The sequence below is a fragment of the Scyliorhinus torazame genome, chromosome 20 (genome assembly GCF_047496885.1).
Source record: "Scyliorhinus torazame isolate Kashiwa2021f chromosome 20, sScyTor2.1, whole genome shotgun sequence".
Taxonomy (NCBI): domain Eukaryota; kingdom Metazoa; phylum Chordata; class Chondrichthyes; order Carcharhiniformes; family Scyliorhinidae; genus Scyliorhinus; species Scyliorhinus torazame.
This window is the reverse complement of record NC_092726.1, coordinates 32,223,507-32,240,488: the sequence shown is the minus strand read 5'-3', so window position 1 is coordinate 32,240,488 and position 16,982 is coordinate 32,223,507. Positions and strand designations below refer to the sequence as shown.

The 16,982-nt window shown below is 49.2% G+C and overlaps 8 non-coding genes and 1 pseudogene across 8 annotated transcripts; all 9 read right to left on the bottom strand.

Annotated features, from left to right (window-relative positions):
• Positions 1-3,577: 3,577 nt before the first annotated feature.
• Positions 3,578-3,768, bottom strand: LOC140397682 (U2 spliceosomal RNA). Its single transcript, XR_011937115.1, has one exon. It is a non-coding gene; the product is annotated as a U2 spliceosomal RNA (small nuclear RNA).
• Positions 3,769-4,553: 785 nt separating this feature from the next.
• LOC140397681 (U2 spliceosomal RNA) lies at positions 4,554-4,744 on the bottom strand. The gene has a single exon (XR_011937114.1). It is a non-coding gene; the product is annotated as a U2 spliceosomal RNA (small nuclear RNA).
• Positions 4,745-5,529: 785 nt separating this feature from the next.
• Positions 5,530-5,720, bottom strand: LOC140397726 (U2 spliceosomal RNA). The gene has a single exon (XR_011937155.1). It is a non-coding gene; the product is annotated as a U2 spliceosomal RNA (small nuclear RNA).
• Positions 5,721-6,497: 777 nt separating this feature from the next.
• On the bottom strand, positions 6,498-6,682 carry LOC140397167 (U2 spliceosomal RNA). The gene has a single exon (XR_011936738.1). It is a non-coding gene; the product is annotated as a U2 spliceosomal RNA (small nuclear RNA).
• Positions 6,683-12,826: 6,144 nt separating this feature from the next.
• Positions 12,827-13,017, bottom strand: LOC140397816 (U2 spliceosomal RNA). Its single transcript, XR_011937243.1, has one exon. It is a non-coding gene; the product is annotated as a U2 spliceosomal RNA (small nuclear RNA).
• A 785-nt stretch (positions 13,018-13,802) lies between these two features.
• Positions 13,803-14,003, bottom strand: LOC140397831 (U2 spliceosomal RNA; annotated as a pseudogene).
• A 786-nt stretch (positions 14,004-14,789) lies between these two features.
• On the bottom strand, positions 14,790-14,980 carry LOC140397228 (U2 spliceosomal RNA). Its single transcript, XR_011936774.1, has one exon. It is a non-coding gene; the product is annotated as a U2 spliceosomal RNA (small nuclear RNA).
• A 785-nt stretch (positions 14,981-15,765) lies between these two features.
• On the bottom strand, positions 15,766-15,956 carry LOC140397507 (U2 spliceosomal RNA). The gene has a single exon (XR_011936942.1). It is a non-coding gene; the product is annotated as a U2 spliceosomal RNA (small nuclear RNA).
• A 786-nt stretch (positions 15,957-16,742) lies between these two features.
• Positions 16,743-16,933, bottom strand: LOC140397869 (U2 spliceosomal RNA). The gene has a single exon (XR_011937292.1). It is a non-coding gene; the product is annotated as a U2 spliceosomal RNA (small nuclear RNA).
• Positions 16,934-16,982: the final 49 nt, after the last annotated feature.

Sequence of the window (16,982 nt, the reverse complement as noted above, 5' to 3'; positions counted from 1 at the left end):
TAACTTGGAACCGTATTAATATGGAATAGTATTGATATGGCTGAATATTAATATGGAACAGTACTAATATGGAACAGTATTAATATGGAACCATATCTTCACAGCTCCAGGGTCCCAGATTTGATTCCTAGATTGGGTCACTCTCTTTGCGGAGCCTGCATGTTCTCCCGGTGTCTGCGTGCATTTCCTGCGGGTGCTCCGGTTTCCTCCCACAAGGCCCGAAAGACGTGCTTGTTAGGTGAATTGGACATTCTGAATTCTCCCTCTGTGTCCCCGAACAGGCGCCAGAATGTGGCGACGAAGGGCTTTTCACAGTAACTTCGTTGTTGTGTTAATGTAAGACTACTTGTGACAAAGATAATTATTATTAATATGGAATGTGGCTGGATGTTAATATGGAACTGTATTAGTATGGAACAGTGTTAATATAGCCGGATATTAAAATGGCCAGATATTAATTAGGAACAGTACTAATATGGAACAGCGTTAACATGGCTGGATATTAATATGTAACAGTAATCATATAGAACAGTATTAATATGGAACACTACTAATATGGAAAAGTTATAATATGAGCGAATATTAATATGGAACAATGTTTATATGCTGGACATTAATAGGGAACAGTACTCATTTGTAACGGTCTTAAAATGAAGCAGCACGAATATGGAACAGTATTAATATGGAACAGTATTAATGTGGAAGAGTATTAATATGGAACAGTATTAATATGGAGCCGTTTTAATATGGCTGCATATTAAAATGGAGCAGAATTAATATGCTGGATAGAAATATGGAACAGTATTATTTTGGCTGGATCCCGTTCAGTTTTTGGAAGGGCATATACTGGCCTCGGGAAAGTTGTTTTTTAGGTCTCCAAAGCAATTCGCTTTACATAAACATGTTTAATGTTTAAAAACATGATTTATTATCGGGCACATTTTAAGTCCGATTACAGTAGGGCACTTTTAATTGGTGTGTTACTGTAAGGCTCTGTTTAAATAAGGTCCGTTTGACTGTAGGGCACTGTTTAAATACATTTGATTGACTATAGGGCACTGTTTAAATGCATTTGGTTTACTGTAGGGCACTGTATAAATGCATTTGATTTCCTGTAGGGCACTGTTTAAATGCATTGATTTACTATGGGCACTGTTAAAATGCGTTTGATTTATTGTAGGGCACAGTTTAAATGCATTTCATTTACTTCACCGCACTATTTAAACGCATTTGGTTTACAACAGGGCACTGTTTACATTCATTTAATTTACTGTAGGGCACTACTTATATGCATTTGAGTGTTGGGCACTCTTTAAATGCATTCAGATAACTGTCAGAAACTGTTTAAAAGCATTTCGTATACTGTAGGGCACTGTTTGAATGCATTTGATTCACTGCAGGGCATTTTAATAATGCATTTAGTTCACTGTAGGATACTGTTTAAATGCATTTGATTTATTGTAGCGCCTGTTTAAAAACATTTGATTTACTATGTCACTGTTTAAATGCATTTGGTTTACTGTAGGGCACTGTTTAAATGCATTTGATTTAACGTAGAACACTGTTTAAATGCTTTTGATTCACAGGAGGGCAATGTTTAAATGCATTTGAGTATCGGGCACTATTTAAATGCAATTAGTTTACTGTAGGGAACAAAATGCATTTGATTTACTGTTGGGCACTGTTTAAATGCATTTGATTTACTGTAGGGCACTGTTTAAATGCATTTGATTTACTGTAGGGCACTGTTTAAATGCATTTGATTTACTGTGGTGCACTGTTTAAAAGTATTTGTTTTACTCTTGCGCAGTGTTTAAACGCATTTGATTGACTGTCGGGGCACTGTTTAAATACATTTGATTTATTGTCGGCACTGTTTAAATGCATTTAATTTACTATAAAGAACTGTTTAAATACATTTGGCACCGTTTAGATATAATTGATTTATTTTAGGCCACTGTTCAAATGCATTTGATTTACTGTAGGGCACTGTTTAAATGCATTTAATTGACTCGAGGGCAATGTTTAAATGCATTTGATGGACTGTTGTGCGCTATTTAATTATATTTGATTTACTGCAGTACACTGTTTAAATACTTTGGATGTATTCTGGGGCACTGTTTAAATACATTTGATGGACTGTTGTGCGCTATTTAATTATATTTTATTCACTGCAGTACACTGTTTAAATACTTTGGATGTATTCTGGGGCACTGTTTAAATACATTTGATTTACTGTCGGGCAGTTTAAATGCATTTGATTTACTGCAGGGCACTGTTTAAATGCCTTTAGTTTGCTGCCGGGCACTGTTTAAATGCACTTGACTTACTGGAGGGCATTGTTTCAATGCGTTTGATTTCGTGTCGGACACTGTGTAAACGCATTTAATTTATTCCAAGGCGCAAATTTAAATACTTTTGATTTACTGTCAGGCACTGTTTAAATGCAATTAATTTACTATAAATCACGATTTAATATATTTGGCTCACTGTCGGGCACTGTTTGAATGCATTTGATTTACTTCATGGCACTTTTTAAATGCATTTAGTTTCCGGTAGGGCACTGTTTAAACGCATTTAATTTATTGCAGCGCCTGTTTAAATACATTTGATTGACTGTGTCACTGTTTAAATGCATTTCATTTACTGTAGGGCACTATTTAAATACATTTGATTTACTAGAAAGCACTGTTCAAAAACGTTTGGTTTACTGTAGGGCATTGTTTGAATGCATTTGATTTAACTTAGGGCACTGTTTAAATGCATTTGATTCACAATCGGGCACTGTTGAAATGCATTTAATTGACTCGAGGGCACTGTTTAAATACAATTGATGGACTGTTGTGCGCTATTGCTGCGCTCGACTGTGCTTTGGAACTTTCAGGCTACGCTCACTGTTGGTCAAGAGACATCCAGCTTGGCCGAGCACGGTGGAGTCTGAGCATGCAGAACCAGTAAAACACAACAGGAAGACATCGTCTGGCAAGCCGTCACCTGTCGTCACCAGATGAAATGGAGACGCTGTGAAGGCCAGTGACACCCAACGGAGGGAGTCGAAGAAATCTCCACCTTTGCCGAACAAAGGACAATCCGTGCAAGCAGCAAGTACTGGCGGTATCCAACAGGGGGCAATGTCTAGTCTCCCTGAGCTCCACCCTAGCGTGTTGGTCGTGGAGTCAGGAGAACGAAAAGAGACGCCGTGAAGGTATACCTACATCCAAAGAGGATGCCGTTCAGTCTGTCGCCACACTTCCCCGTTGTGCAGGATGAAGGGATGTGGTAACTGAAGTGAGGAGAAGGCAAGTCGGCATCCGAGTGTGAAGGTGAGTGGCCTGTAAAAAGCAGCAGGAAATCTGTGTGGCATATCAGCTGAAAACGGAGCCTGGCTGCCACAAGTCCGCGAGTCCATCGGCTCGCAACATTCGTGCACGAAGCTCCCGCCGGCAGAAAAACTAGCAATGCTTTGGAGCCTGAAAGGCCTTAAATTGGTCAGGATGAGACAACTGGACAAGAGAGAAAAGGGGAAGTCAGGTTTTGCGGCATTTTCTGCTTTTATACATTTTGCGCCCCAAAGCGGGGAGAGGGCACCATTCCTGGAAGCACTGCAAGACCAGGTTGATGCGTGGAGCGGAGGGAGCAAGCCCCTGAACCATGTCCGAGTCCTAAAAATCAATTTAATATTCGGTCCGCAGACTGAGGACATATCAGATATTAAACTGATAAGAACAGATACTACACTTGATCTGAGCCAAAAGGCCGAGAAGCGATAGCCCATATTTTCCGGCAATGGCTCTTGTCCTCCTCGTCCACCGACATTTAGGTGCACCTTGCTGCGCTCGACTGTGCTTTGGAACTTTTAGTCTACGCTCACTGTTGGTCAAGAGACATCCAGCTTGGCCGAGCACGGTGGAGTCTGAGCATGCAGAACCAGTGAAACACAACAGGAAGACATCGTCTGGCAAGCCGTCACCTGTCGTCACCAGATGAAATGGAGACGCTGTGAAGGCCAGTGACACCCAACGGAGAGAGTCGAAGAAATCTCCACCTTTGCCGAACAAAGGACAATCCGTGCAAGCAGCAAGTACTGGCGGTATCCAACAGGGGGCAATGTCTAGTCTCCCTGAGCTCCACCCTAGCGTGTTGGTCGTGGAGTCAGGAGAACGAAAAGAGACGCCGTGAAGGTATACCTACATCCAAAGAGAATGCCGTTCAGTCTGTCGCCACACTTCCCCGTTGTGCAGGATGAAGGGATGTGGTAACTGAAGTGAGGAGAAGGCAAGTCGGCATCCGAGTGTGAAGGTGAGTGGCCTGTAAAAAGCAGCAGGAAATCTGTGTGGCATATCAGCTGAAAACGGAGCCTGGCTGCCACAACTCCGCGAGTCCATCGGCTCGCAACATTCGTGCACGAAGCTCCCGCCTGCAGAAAAACTAGCAATGCTTTGGAGCCTGAAAGGCCTTAAATTGGTCAGGATAAGACAACTGGACAAGAGAGAAAAGGGGAAGCCAGGTTTTGCGGCATTTTCTGCTTTTATACATTTTACGCCCCAAAGCTGGGAGAGGGCACCATTCCTGGAAGCACTGCAAGACCAGGTTGATGCGTGGAGCGGAAGGAGCAAGCCCCTGATCCATCTCCGAGTCCTAAAAATCAATTTAATATTCGGTCCCCAGATTGAGGACATATCAGATATTAAACTGATAAGAACAGATACTACACTTGATCTGAGCCAAAAGGCCGAGAAGCGATAGCCCATATTTTCCGGCAATGGCTCTTGTCCTCCTCGTCCACCGACATTCAGGTGCACCTTGCTGCGCTCGACTGTGCTTTGGAACTTTTAGTCTACGCTCACTGTTGGTCAAGAGACATCCAGCTTGGCCGAGCACGGTGGAGTCTGAGCATGCAGAACCAGTAAAACACAACAGGAAGACATCGTCTGGCAAGCCGTCACCTGTCGTCACCAGATGAAATGGAGACGCTGTGAAGGCCAGTGAGACCCAACGGAGAGAGTCGAAGAAATCTCCACCTTTGCCGAACAAAGGACAATCCGTGCAAGCAGCAAGTACTGGCGGTATCCAACAGGGGGCAATGTCTAGTCTCCCTGAGCTCCACCCTGGCGTGTTGGTCGTGGAGTCAGGAGAACTAAAAGAGACGCCGTGAAGGTATACCTACATCCAAACAGGATGCCGTTCAGTCTGTCGCCACACTTCCCCGTTGTGCAGGATGAAGGGATGTGGTAACTGAAGTGAGGAGTAGGCAAGTCGGCATCCGAGTGTGAAGGTGAGTGGCCTGTAAAAAGCAGCAGGAAATCTGAGTGGCATTTCAGCTGAAAACGGAGCCTGGCTGCCGCAAGTCCGCGAGTCCATCGGCTCGCAACATTCGTGCAGGAAGCTCCCGCCAGCAGAAAAGCTAGCAATGCTTTGGAGCCTGAAAGGCCTTAAATTGGTCAGGATGAGACAACTGGACAAGAGAGAAAAGGGGAAGCCAGGTTTTGCGGCATTGTCTGCTTTTATACATTTTGCGCCCGAAAGCTGGGAGAGGGCACCATTCCTGGAAGCACTGCAAGACCAGGTTGATGCGTGGAGCGGAAGGAGCAAGCCCCTGAACCATCGCCGAGTGGTAAAAATCAATTTAATATTCGGTCCCCAGATTGAGGACATATCAGATATTAAACTGATAAGAACAAATACTACACTTGATCTGAACCAAAAGGCCGAGAAGCGATAGCCCATATTTTCCGGCAATGGCTCTTGTCCTCCTCGTCCACCGACATTCAGGTGCACCTTGCTGCGCTCGACTGTGCTTTGGAACTTTTAGTCTACGCTCACTGTTGGTCAAGAGACATCCAGCTTGGCCGAGCACGGTGGAGTCTGTGCATGCAGAACCAGTAAACACAACACGAAGACATCGTCTGGCAAGCCGTCCCCTGTCGTCACCAGATGAAATGGAGACGCTGTGAAGTCCCAGTGACACCCAACGGAGGGAGTCGAAGTAATCTCCACCTTTGCCGAACAAAGGGCAATCCGTGCAAGCAGCAAGTACTGGCGGAATCCAACAGAGGGCAATGTCTAGTCTCCCTGAGCTCCACCCTGGCGTGTTGGTCATGGAGTCAGGAGAACGAAAAGAGACGCCGTGAAGGTGTACCTACATCCAAACAGGATGCCGTTCAGTCTGTCGCCACACTTCCCCGTTGTGCAGGATGAAGGGATGTGGTAACTGAAGTGAGGAGAAGGCAAGTCGGCATCCGAGTGTGAAGGTGAGTGGCCTGTAAAAAGCAGCAGGAAATCTGTGTGGCATATCAGCTGAAAACGGAGCCTGGCTGCCGCAAGTCCGCGAGTCCATCGGCTCGCAACATTCGTGCACGAAGCTCCCGCCAGCAGAAAAGCTAGCAATGCTTTGGAGCCTGAAAGGCCTTAAATTGGTCAGGATGAGACAACTGGACAAGAGAGACAAACGGAAGCCACGTTTTGCGGCATTTTATGCTTTTAGCGCCCCAAAGCGGGGAGAGGGCACCATTCCTGGAAGCACTGCAAGCCCAGGTTGATGCGTGGAGCGGAAGGAGCAAGCCCCTGAACCATCTCCGAGTCCTAAAAATCAATTTAATATTCGGTCCCCAGATTGAGGACATATCAGATATTAAACTGATAAGAACAGATTTTTTTTTTTTTTTTTTTTTCAAAAAAATATACTTTATTCATAAAAATTTATCATGAGCATTACAGAAACATTTCAAATTGTCTTGACTGTACATTTCCGGCAGGGTTACATGTTGCCTTGACTTTCTTTCATTCAATTTTGATATTGTCATACACATATCACTCTTTACATTACAATTCCTTCTTAAATATTTACAGTGCCAGCTTTTTTTGTACATTGGAGTGTTGGTTGCCCAGACCGAGGGGCTTTACACTGTTACGCGCCCCTCGGTGTACATTTGCTGGAAAGACTTTACACAGTGGTCTTTCCCCATTGCGCCTTGGCGGCAGCTGTCCCAAGCTTGAGTGCGTCCCTCAGCACGTAGTCCTGGACCTTGGAATGTGCCAGTCTGCAACACTCGGTCGAGGACAATTCTTTGCACTGGAAGATCAGCAAGTTTCGGGTAGACCAAAGAGCGTCTTTTACCGAGTTGATGACCTTCCAGCAGCAGTTGACATTTGTCTCGGTGTGTGTCCCTGGAAACAGTCCGTAGAGCACAGAGTCCTGTGTCACAGATCTGTTTGGGATAAACCTTGACAAATACCACTGCATCTCTCTCCAGACCTTCTTTGCAAAGGCACATTCCACAAGGAGGTGTGTGACCGTCTCATTTCCCCCACAGCCACTCCGAGGGCAGCGTGCATTGGTGCAGAGCCTTCGGGTGTGCATGAAGAATCTGACAGGGAGGGCCCTTCTCACCACCAGCCAAGCTAGGTCTTGGTGCTTGTTTGAAAGTTCTGGTGATGAGGCGTTCTGCCAGATGACTCTGGCAGTCTGCTCAGGGAACCATCCAACGTCCTCCACGGTCTCCTTTTCCCTGAGGGCCTCGAGGACATTACGTGCTGACCACTACTTCATTTCCTTGTGGTCAAAGGTGTTTTCCTTCAAAAACTTTTCCACAAAGGACAGGTGGTACGGTACGGTCCAACTACTTGGAGCGTTCCGCGGCAATGAGGCCAGGCCCATCCTTCGCAACACCGGGGACAGGTAGAACCTCAGTATGTAGTGACACTTGGTGTTTGCATACTGGGGGTCCACGCACAGCTTGATGCAGCTGGACACAAAGGTGGCCAACAGGATGAGGGAGGCGTTGGGTACGTTCCGCCCTCCCTTCTCCAGAGGTTTGTACATGGTGTCCCTTCGGACACGGTCCATCTTGGATCGCCAGATAAATTTGAAGATGGCCCGGGTGACTGCTGTGGCGTAGGGTCGGGTTATGGGCCAGACCTGCGCCACGTACAGTAGCACAGAGAGTACCTCACACCTGATGACCAGGGTTTTGCCCGCAATGGAGAGGGAGCGTTGCTCCCACCAGCCCAGTTTCTGTCTTACCTTTCCTATGCGCTCCTCCCAGTTTTTGGTGCACGCCCCAGCAGCTCCGAACCATATCCCCAGCCCCTTCAGGTAATCTGACCTGACAGTGAAGGGGACAAAGGACCGGTCGGCCCAGTTCCCAAAGAACATGGCCTCGCTCTTGCCCCGGTTTACCTTGGCTCCAGAGGCCAGTTCAAACTGGTCGCAGGTGGTTAAGAGCCTGCGTACAGACGCAGGATCCGAGCAGAAGACGGCAACGTCGTCCATGTACAGGGAGGCCTTGACTTGCATGCCTCCACTGCCTGGGATCGTCACTCCTCTTATACCCGGATCCCTCCTGATGGACTCGGCAAAAGGTTCTATGCAGCACACAAAAAGGGCAGAGGAGAGAGGGCAGCCCTGCCTGACTCCAGATCTGATCTGGAACTTTTCTGATTCCCACCCATTGATTGAGACTGCGCTATAGATGTTTGTGTAGAGCAGTTTGATCCAATTGCGAATTCCCTCCCCAAACCCCATTTTGGAGAGCACATCCATCATGTAGGTGTGCGATATTCTGTCAAAAGCCTTCTCCTGGTCAAGGCTGATGAGGCAAGTGTCCACCCCCCTGTCCTGCACGTAGGCGATCGTATCCCTGAGTAGCGCGAGGCTATCAGAGATCTTCCTACCGGGTACAGCACAGGTCTGGTCAGGGTGGATCACCGACTCCAGAGCAGACCTGACCCGATTGGCGATGACCTTTGCTAGAATTTTGTAGTCCACATTCAACAGTGAAATGGGTCGCCAATTTCGAATTTCTTCCCTTTCCCCCTTCTGTTTGTAGATGAGGGTGATGATGCCTTTCCTCATGGACTCTGACATGCTGCCTTCCAGAAGCATACTCTCGTACACTTCCAGCAGGTCTGGGCCCATCCAGTCCCACAGAGCCGAATACAACTCAACCGGTAAGCCGTCGCTTCCGGGAGTTTTACTCGTCTCGAAGGACTTGGCGGCCTTTGTCAGCTCGTCCAGAGTTAGTGGTTTGTCCAGGTTTTTCAGCTCGCTGTCGCCTATGACCTCCGTGATAGTCGACAGGAAGGTCTGGGAAACAGTGCTATCTGTTGGCTTCAGGTCATACAGTCCGGCATAAAAGGATTGGCTGATCCTCAGGATGTCAGACTGCGATGACTTTTCAGAGCCATCTTCTTCCTTCAGGCTGCTGATCACAGAGGTCTCTCTGTGCACCTTTTGGAAGAAGAAGCGTGAGCACTTTTCGTCCTGCTCCACGGAGCGGACTCTGGAACGGAAGATAACCTTGGAGGCCTCCGAGGTGTAGAGCGAGGCTTGCTGGCTCTTCACCTCTTGGAGATCCTCCTTGACATCCACCCCCATCGACTGCAGCTGGAGCAAATTTTGCATACTTTTCTGGAGCCTGGACATGACCCCTCGTCTCTCTCTCACCTTTTGAACGCCCTTGAGGATGAAAAACCTCTTGATATTCCCCTTGATTGCTTCCCACCAGAGATGTGGGGCCTCAAAGAGGGGTTTCACGGTTCTCCAACCTTTGTAATCCCTCCTGAGTTCCTCGATGTTCTCAGGGGTCAGCAGTTTTACATTTAGCTTCCACGTCCCCCTGCCTACCCCCTGGTCTTCCTGCAGGTGGCAGTCGGCCAGTAGGAGGCAGTGGTCAGAGAAGAACACCGGCGTTACGTCGGTGGACCTGACCGTGAAAGCTCGGGACACAAAAAAGAAGTCTATCCTGGAACGGACGGACCCGTCTGGCCGTGACCATGTGTTTCTACGCTGCGCGCCGTCTGCAGGGTTGCTGCAGACGTCGAACAGCTTGGCGTCTTTTACCGTTTCCATCAGGAGTCTGGACGTAGCGTCTAGTTTGCTGTCGGCTTTGCTGGATCGTCCAGCCGCATCGATGATGCAGTTGAAGTCACCACCCAGGATGACCGGCTTGGAGGTGGCCAACAGCAGTGGGAGTTGCTGAAGAACTGCCAGCCGCTCACTTTTTACGGCCGGGGCGTACACATTAATAAGTCTGAGAGGGGTGCTTTTGTATTTCACGTCTGCTACGAGGAGGCGCCCGCCCACCACCTCCTTAACGTCGGAGATGGTGAAGTTGCCTCCCCGCAGCAGAATACCCAGGCCGGAGGAGCGGCAGTCGTTTCCTCCTGACCAGATGGATGGCCCGTGGGACTACCAGCTCGACCAGCGCCTGTAGTTGCTGAGGTGCGGAATTCCGCACTCCTGCAGGAACAGTAGGTCAGCTTTTACATTTGCCAAATAGTTGAGTGTGGCTACACACCGCGAAGTATCTTTGATGCTTCGCACATTTATGGATGCAATTTTTAAACCCATTATAAAAAAGATAGATTTACCAGTCTCAAGAGTCCAGAGTCTATACAGTTGGCTGTTCCAGCTGTTCGATGTTCCCCAGCATGCCGGTGGTGCTCGCAAACTTTAGCACAGTTGCAGGGCTGAGAAAGCTGTTCTGGTCCGTACTGGCCCCGTGATTTTGATGCAGATGCATTGTGGGGGTGATGTAGCCCTGGCGTTCGTCATGGCAGTCAATAGGTGTTGGGGTTGCAGGCCGGTCTTCACCTGGGTTGTTGCTGCTCGTTACTATCGGGGGTTGGTCTGTGACCTTGTTTCCTTCCCGGTCGGTGGTCTGGGGGGTCTGTGCCTTCCGTTCCACGTTGGTGCTTTGCCTCTTTATTTGAGGCCGATTCTTGTCCTGTTTTCCCTCATCGGATGAGGTGTCGGCGCTAAGTGCGCCGGCTGAGAGGTGTCGCTTTTTGCCACTACCCCTCGGGGGGTTCTTCAGTTTGTTTTTTTGTTTCCGCTTTCGTTTGTCCCTGTTCACTGTTTCCCAGGGCTCTTTATTCTTTGTCCCATCCTCTTCCTCTTCCATTGAGTGTTCCTCATCAGATGGGGCTGGGGTTGGGTTGTCAGGAGGTGCTGGGGCCTCTTCTTTTTTGGGGGGGCCCTTTTGTTGCTTTTCCTCATTCTGAGCCGTGGTGTCTTTTTCGGTGGAGGGTGTATGCACCTCCTCTCTGGTCGCCTTTTTAACTCCGCTGCTGATGATTTGAGCGTATGTCGCCCCGCGTTTCGGGCAGGCCCTGTAAAGATGGCCGGCCTCCCCACACAGGTTGCAGCACTTGTCTTCTTTGCAGTCCTTAGTCATGTGTCCCTCCTGCCTGCAGTTCTTGCAGAAGGTCACACTGCAGTTTGCGGCAACATGCCCCGTTTTGCCACAGGTGTGGCATACTCGTGGCTGTCCCACGTAGTAGAGGTAGCCACGATTTACTCCAATAGCGAAATTGGAGTGGGGATGCAGGATGGCTCCGTTGCTGTCCATTCTTAGGGTCACCTTGACCTGGTGCTCACTTGTCCAGATGCCGAAGGTGTCTTTCACTTGCACGCTGTCACTTTTCAGCTCAGCGTACCTGGCGAGGAACGTGAGCACATCAGATACAGGGACGTGGGGGTTGTACGTGTGCAGTGTAACAACCCGATTTCGCTGTGCCGGTAGCGTAAACAGAGGTTCCGCAGTCAGGATCGACAAGGGACTCTGGTTACATTTTTCCTTGAAGACGTTCAAGAATTTGATGCACGCTGCGACGCTCTTGAAGGTGACATCAAAGAAACCATTCTTGGGGAAGTTTTGCAAGCAGAAGATCTCTGTTGCTTTAAACCCACAGCACTCGAGCAGCACCTTCTTCACGAAGTGTTTCTGGGCCAAAGGTGACTCTCCATCCGTTTTCTTCACTGTGACTCGGACAGTGTTTCGCACGCCCCAGCCTGGTGGTCGGGATGCAGCTGCATCCATAGCTCGTACGTTGGGTGTGAAACTGTATCGACGTTAGGCCTAAACCCGAGGTTTAGGCCAGCATGTAGATCCACCAATAGCAGCCAAGCTCTAAACGTTTCTTCTTTGACGACTTCAATCCCTCCGAGTTCTCCAATCCACGATCGTCATCGAAATCCACAGCTTTCCTCGATCAAATGAGACTACACTTGATCTTAGCCAAAAAGCCGAGAAGCGATAGCCCATATTTTCCAGCAATGGCTCTTGTCCTCCTCTTCCACCGACATTCAGGTGCACCTTGCTGCGCTCGACTGTGCTTTGGAACTTTTAGTCTACGCTCACTGTTGGTCAAGAAACCTCCAGCTTGGCTGAGCACGGTGGAGTTTGTGCATGCAGAACCAGTAAAACACAACACGAAGACATCATCTGGCAAGCCGTCCCCTGTCGTCACCAGATGAAATGGAGACGCTGTGAAGGCCCAGTGACACCCAACAGAGGGAGTCGAAGTCATCTCCACCTTTGCCGAACAAAGGGCAATCCGTGCAAACAGCAACTACTGGCGGAATCCAACAGAGGGCAATGTCTAGTCTCCCTGAGCTCCACCCTGGCGTGTTGGTCGTGGAGTCAGGAGAACTAAAAGAGACGCCGTGAAGGTATACCTACATCCAAACAGGATGCCGTTCAGTCTGTCGCCACACTTCCCCGTTGTGCAGGATGAAGGGATGTGGTAACTGAAGTGAGGAGTAGGCAAGTCGGCATCCGAGTGTGAAGGTGAGTGGCCTGTAAAAAGCAGCAGGAAATCTGAGTGGCATATCAGCTGAAAACGGAGCCTTGCTGCCGCAAGTCCGCGAGTCCATCGGCTCGCAACATTCGTGCACGAAGCTCCCGCCAGCAGAAAAGCTAGCAATGCTTTGGAGCCTGAAAGGCCTTAAATTGGTCAGGATGAGACAACTGGACAAGAGAGAAAAGAATAAGCCAGGTTTTGCGGCATTTTCTGCTTTTATACATTTTGCGCCCCAAAGCGGGGAGACGGCACCATTCCTGGAAGCACTGCAAAATCGGGTTGATGCGTGGAGCGGAAGGAGCAAGCCCCTGAACCATCTCCGAGTCCTGAAAATCAATTTAATATTCGGTCCCCAGATTGAGGACATATCAGATATTAAACTGATAAGAATAGATACTACACTTGCTCTGAGCCAAAAGGCCGAGAAGCGATAGCCCATATTTTCCGGCAATGGCTCTTGTCCTCCTCGTCCACCGACATTCAGGTGCACCTTGCTGCGCTCGACTGTGCTTTGGAACTTTTAGTCTACGCTCACTGTTGGTCAAGAGACATCCAGCTTGGCCGAGCACGGTGGAGTCTGAGCATGCAGAACCAGTAAAACACAACAGGAAGACATCGTCTGGCAAGCCGTCACCTGTCGTCACCAGATGAAATGGAGACGCTGTGAAGGCCAGTGACACCCAACGGAGAGAGTCGAAGAAATCTCCACCTTTGCCGAACAAAGGACAATCCGTGCAAGCAGCAAGTACTGGCGGTATCCAACAGGGGGCAATGTCTAGTCTCCCTGAGCTCCACCCTAGCGTGTTGGTCGTGGAGTCAGGAGAACGAAAAGAGACGCCGTGAAGGTATACCTACATCCAAAGAGAATGCCGTTCAGTCTGTCGCCACACTTCCCCGTTGTGCAGGATGAAGGGATGTGGTAACTGAAGTGAGGAGAAGGCAAGTCGGCATCCGAGTGTGAAGGTGAGTGGCCTGTAAAGAGCAGCAGGAAATCTGTGTGGCATATCAGCTGAAAACGGAGCCTGGCTGCCGCAAATCCGCGAGTCCATCGGCTCACAACATTCGTGCACGAAGCTCCCGCCAACAGAAAAGCTAGCAATGCTTTGGAGCCTGAAAGGCCTTAAATTGGTCAGAATGAGACAACTGGACAAGAGAGAAAAGGGGAAGCCAGGTTTTGCGGAGTTTTCTGCTTTTATACATTTTGCGCCCCAAAGCGGGGAGAGAGCATCATTCCTGGAAGCACTGCAAGACCAGGTTGACGCGTGGAGCGGAAGGAGCAAGCCCCTGAACCATCTCCGAGTCCTAAAAATCAATTTAATATTCGGTCCCCAGATTGAGGACATATCAGATATTAAACTGATATGAACAGATATGAACAGATACTACACTTGATCTGAGCCAAAAGGCCGAGAAGCGATAGCCCATATTTTCCGGCAATGGCTCTTGTCCTCCTCTTCCACCGACATTCAGGTGCACCTTGCTGCGCTCGACTGTGCTTTGGAACTTTTAGTCTACGCTCACTGTTGGTCAAGAAACCTCCAGCTTGGCCGAGCACGGTGGAGTCTGTGCATGCAGAACCAGTAAAACACAACACGAAGACATCATCTGGCAAGCCGTCCCCTGTCGTCACCAGATGAAATGGAGACGCTGTGAAGGCCCAGTGACACCCAACAGAGGGAGTCGAAGTCATCTCCACCTTTGCCGAACAAAGGGCAATCCGTGCAAACAGCAACTACTGGCGGAATCCAACAGAGGGCAATGTCTAGTCTCCCTGAGCTCCACCCTGGCGTGTTGGTCGTGGAGTCAGGAGAACTAAAAGAGACGCCGTGAAGGTATACCTACATCCAAACAGGATGCCGTTCAGTCTGTCGCCACACTTCCCTGTTGTGCAGGATGAAGGGATGTGGTAACTGAAGTGAGGAGTAGGCAAGTCGGCATCCGAGTGTGAAGGTGAGTGGCCTGTAAAAAGCAGCAGGAAATCTGAGTGGCATATCAGCTGAAAACGGAGCCTGGCTGCCGCAAGTCCGCGAGTCCATCGGCTCGCAACATTCGTGCACGAAGCTCCCGCCAGCAGAAAAGCTAGCAATGCTTTGGAGCCTGAAAGGCCTTAAATTGGTCAGGATGAGAGAACTGGACAAGAGAGAAAAGGGGAAGCCAGGTTTTGCGGCATTTTCTGCTTTTATACATTTTGCGCCCCAAAGCGGGGAGAGGGCACCATTCCTGGAAGCACTGCAAGACCAGGTTGACGCGTGGAGCGGAAGGAGCAAGCCCCTGAACCATCTCCGAGTCCTAAAAATCAATTTAATATTCGGTCCCCAGATTGAGGACATATCAGATATTAAACTGATAAGAACAGATACTACACTTGATCTGAGCCAAAAGGCCGAGAAGCGATAGCCCATATTTTCCGGCAATGGCTCTTGTCCTCCTCGTCCACCGACATTCATGTGCATCTTGCTGCGCTCGACTGTGCTTTGGAACTTTTAGTCTACGCTCACTGTTGGTTAAGAGACATCCAGCTTGGCCGAGCACGGTGGAGTCTGAGCATGCAGAACAAGTGAAACACAACAGGAAGACATCGTCTGGCAAGCCGTCACCTGTCGTCACCAGATGAAATGGAGACGCTGTGAAGGCCAGTGACACCCAACGGAGAGAGTCGAAGAAATCTCCACCTTTGCCGAACAAAGGACAATCCGTGCAAGCAGCAAGTACTGGCGGTATCCAACAGGGGGCAATGTCTAGTCTCCCTGAGCTCCACCCTAGCGTGTTGGTCGTGGAGTCAGGAGAACGAAAAGAGACGCCGTGAAGGTATACCTACATCCAAAGAGAATGCCGTTCAGTCTGTCGCCACACTTCCCCGTTGTGTAGGATGAAGGGATGTGGTAACTGAAGTGAGGAGAAGGCAAGTCGGCATCCGAGTGTGAAGGTGAGTGGCCTGTAAAGAGCAGCAGGAAATCTGTGTGGCATATCAGCTGAAAACGGAGCCTGGCTGCCGCAAATCCGCGAGTCCATCGGCTCACAACATTCGTGCACGAAGCTCCCGCCAACAGAAAAGCTAGCAATGCTTTGGAGCCTGAAAGGCCTTAAATTGGTCAGAATGAGACAACTGGACAAGAGAGAAAAGGGGAAGCCAGGTTTTGCGGCATTTTCTGCTTTTATACATTTTGCGCCCCAAAGCGGGGAGAGAGCATCATTCCTGGAAGCACTGCAAGACCAGGTTGACGCGTGGAGCGGAAGGAGCAAGCCCCTGAACCATCTCCGAGTCCTAAAAATCAATTTAATATTCGGTCCCCAGATTGAGGACATATCAGATATTAAACTGATATGAACAGATACTACACTTGATCTGAGCCAAAAGGCCGAGAAGCGATAGCCCATATTTTCCGGCAATGGCTCTTGTCCTCCTCTTCCACCGACATTCAGGTGCACCTTGCTGCGCTCGACTGTGCTTTGGAACTTTTAGTCTACGCTCACTGTTGGTCAAGAAACCTCCAGCTTGGCCGAGCACGGTGGAGTCTGTGCATGCAGAACCAGTAAAACACAACACGAAGACATCATCTGGCAAGCCGTCCCCTGTCGTCACCAGATGAAATGGAGACGCTGTGAAGGCCCAGTGACACCCAACAGAGGGAGTCGAAGTCATCTCCACCTTTGCCGAACAAAGGGCAATCCGTGCAAACAGCAACTACTGGCGGAATCCAACAGAGGGCAATGTCTAGTCTCCCTGAGCTCCACCCTGGCGTGTTGGTCGTGGAGTCAGGAGAACTAAAAGAGACGCCGTGAAGGTATACCTACATCCAAACAGGATGCCGTTCAGTCTGTCGCCACACTTCCCTGTTGTGCAGGATGAAGGGATGTGGTAACTGAAGTGAGGAGTAGGCAAGTCGGCATCCGAGTGTGAAGGTGAGTGGCCTGTAAAAAGCAGCAGGAAATCTGAGTGGCATATCAGCTGAAAACGGAGCCTGGCTGCCGCAAGTCCGCGAGTCCATCGGCTCGCAACATTCGTGCACGAAGCTCCCGCCAGCAGAAAAGCTAGCAATGCTTTGGAGCCTGAAAGGCCTTAAATTGGTCAGGATGAGACAACTGGACAAGAGAGAAAAGGGGAAGCCAGGTTTTGCGGCATTTTCTGCTTTTATACATTTTGCGCCCCAAAGCGGGGAGAGGGCACCATTCCTGGAAGCACTGCAAGACCAGGTTGATGCGTGGAGCGGAAGGAGCAAGCCCCTGAACCATCTCCGAGTCCTAAAAATCAATTTAATATTCGGTCCCCAGATTGAGGACATATCAGATATTAAACTGATAAGAACAGATACTACACTTGATCTGAGCCAAAAGGCCGAGAAGCGATAGCCCATATTTTCCGGCAATGGCTCTTGTCCTCCTCGTCCACCGACATT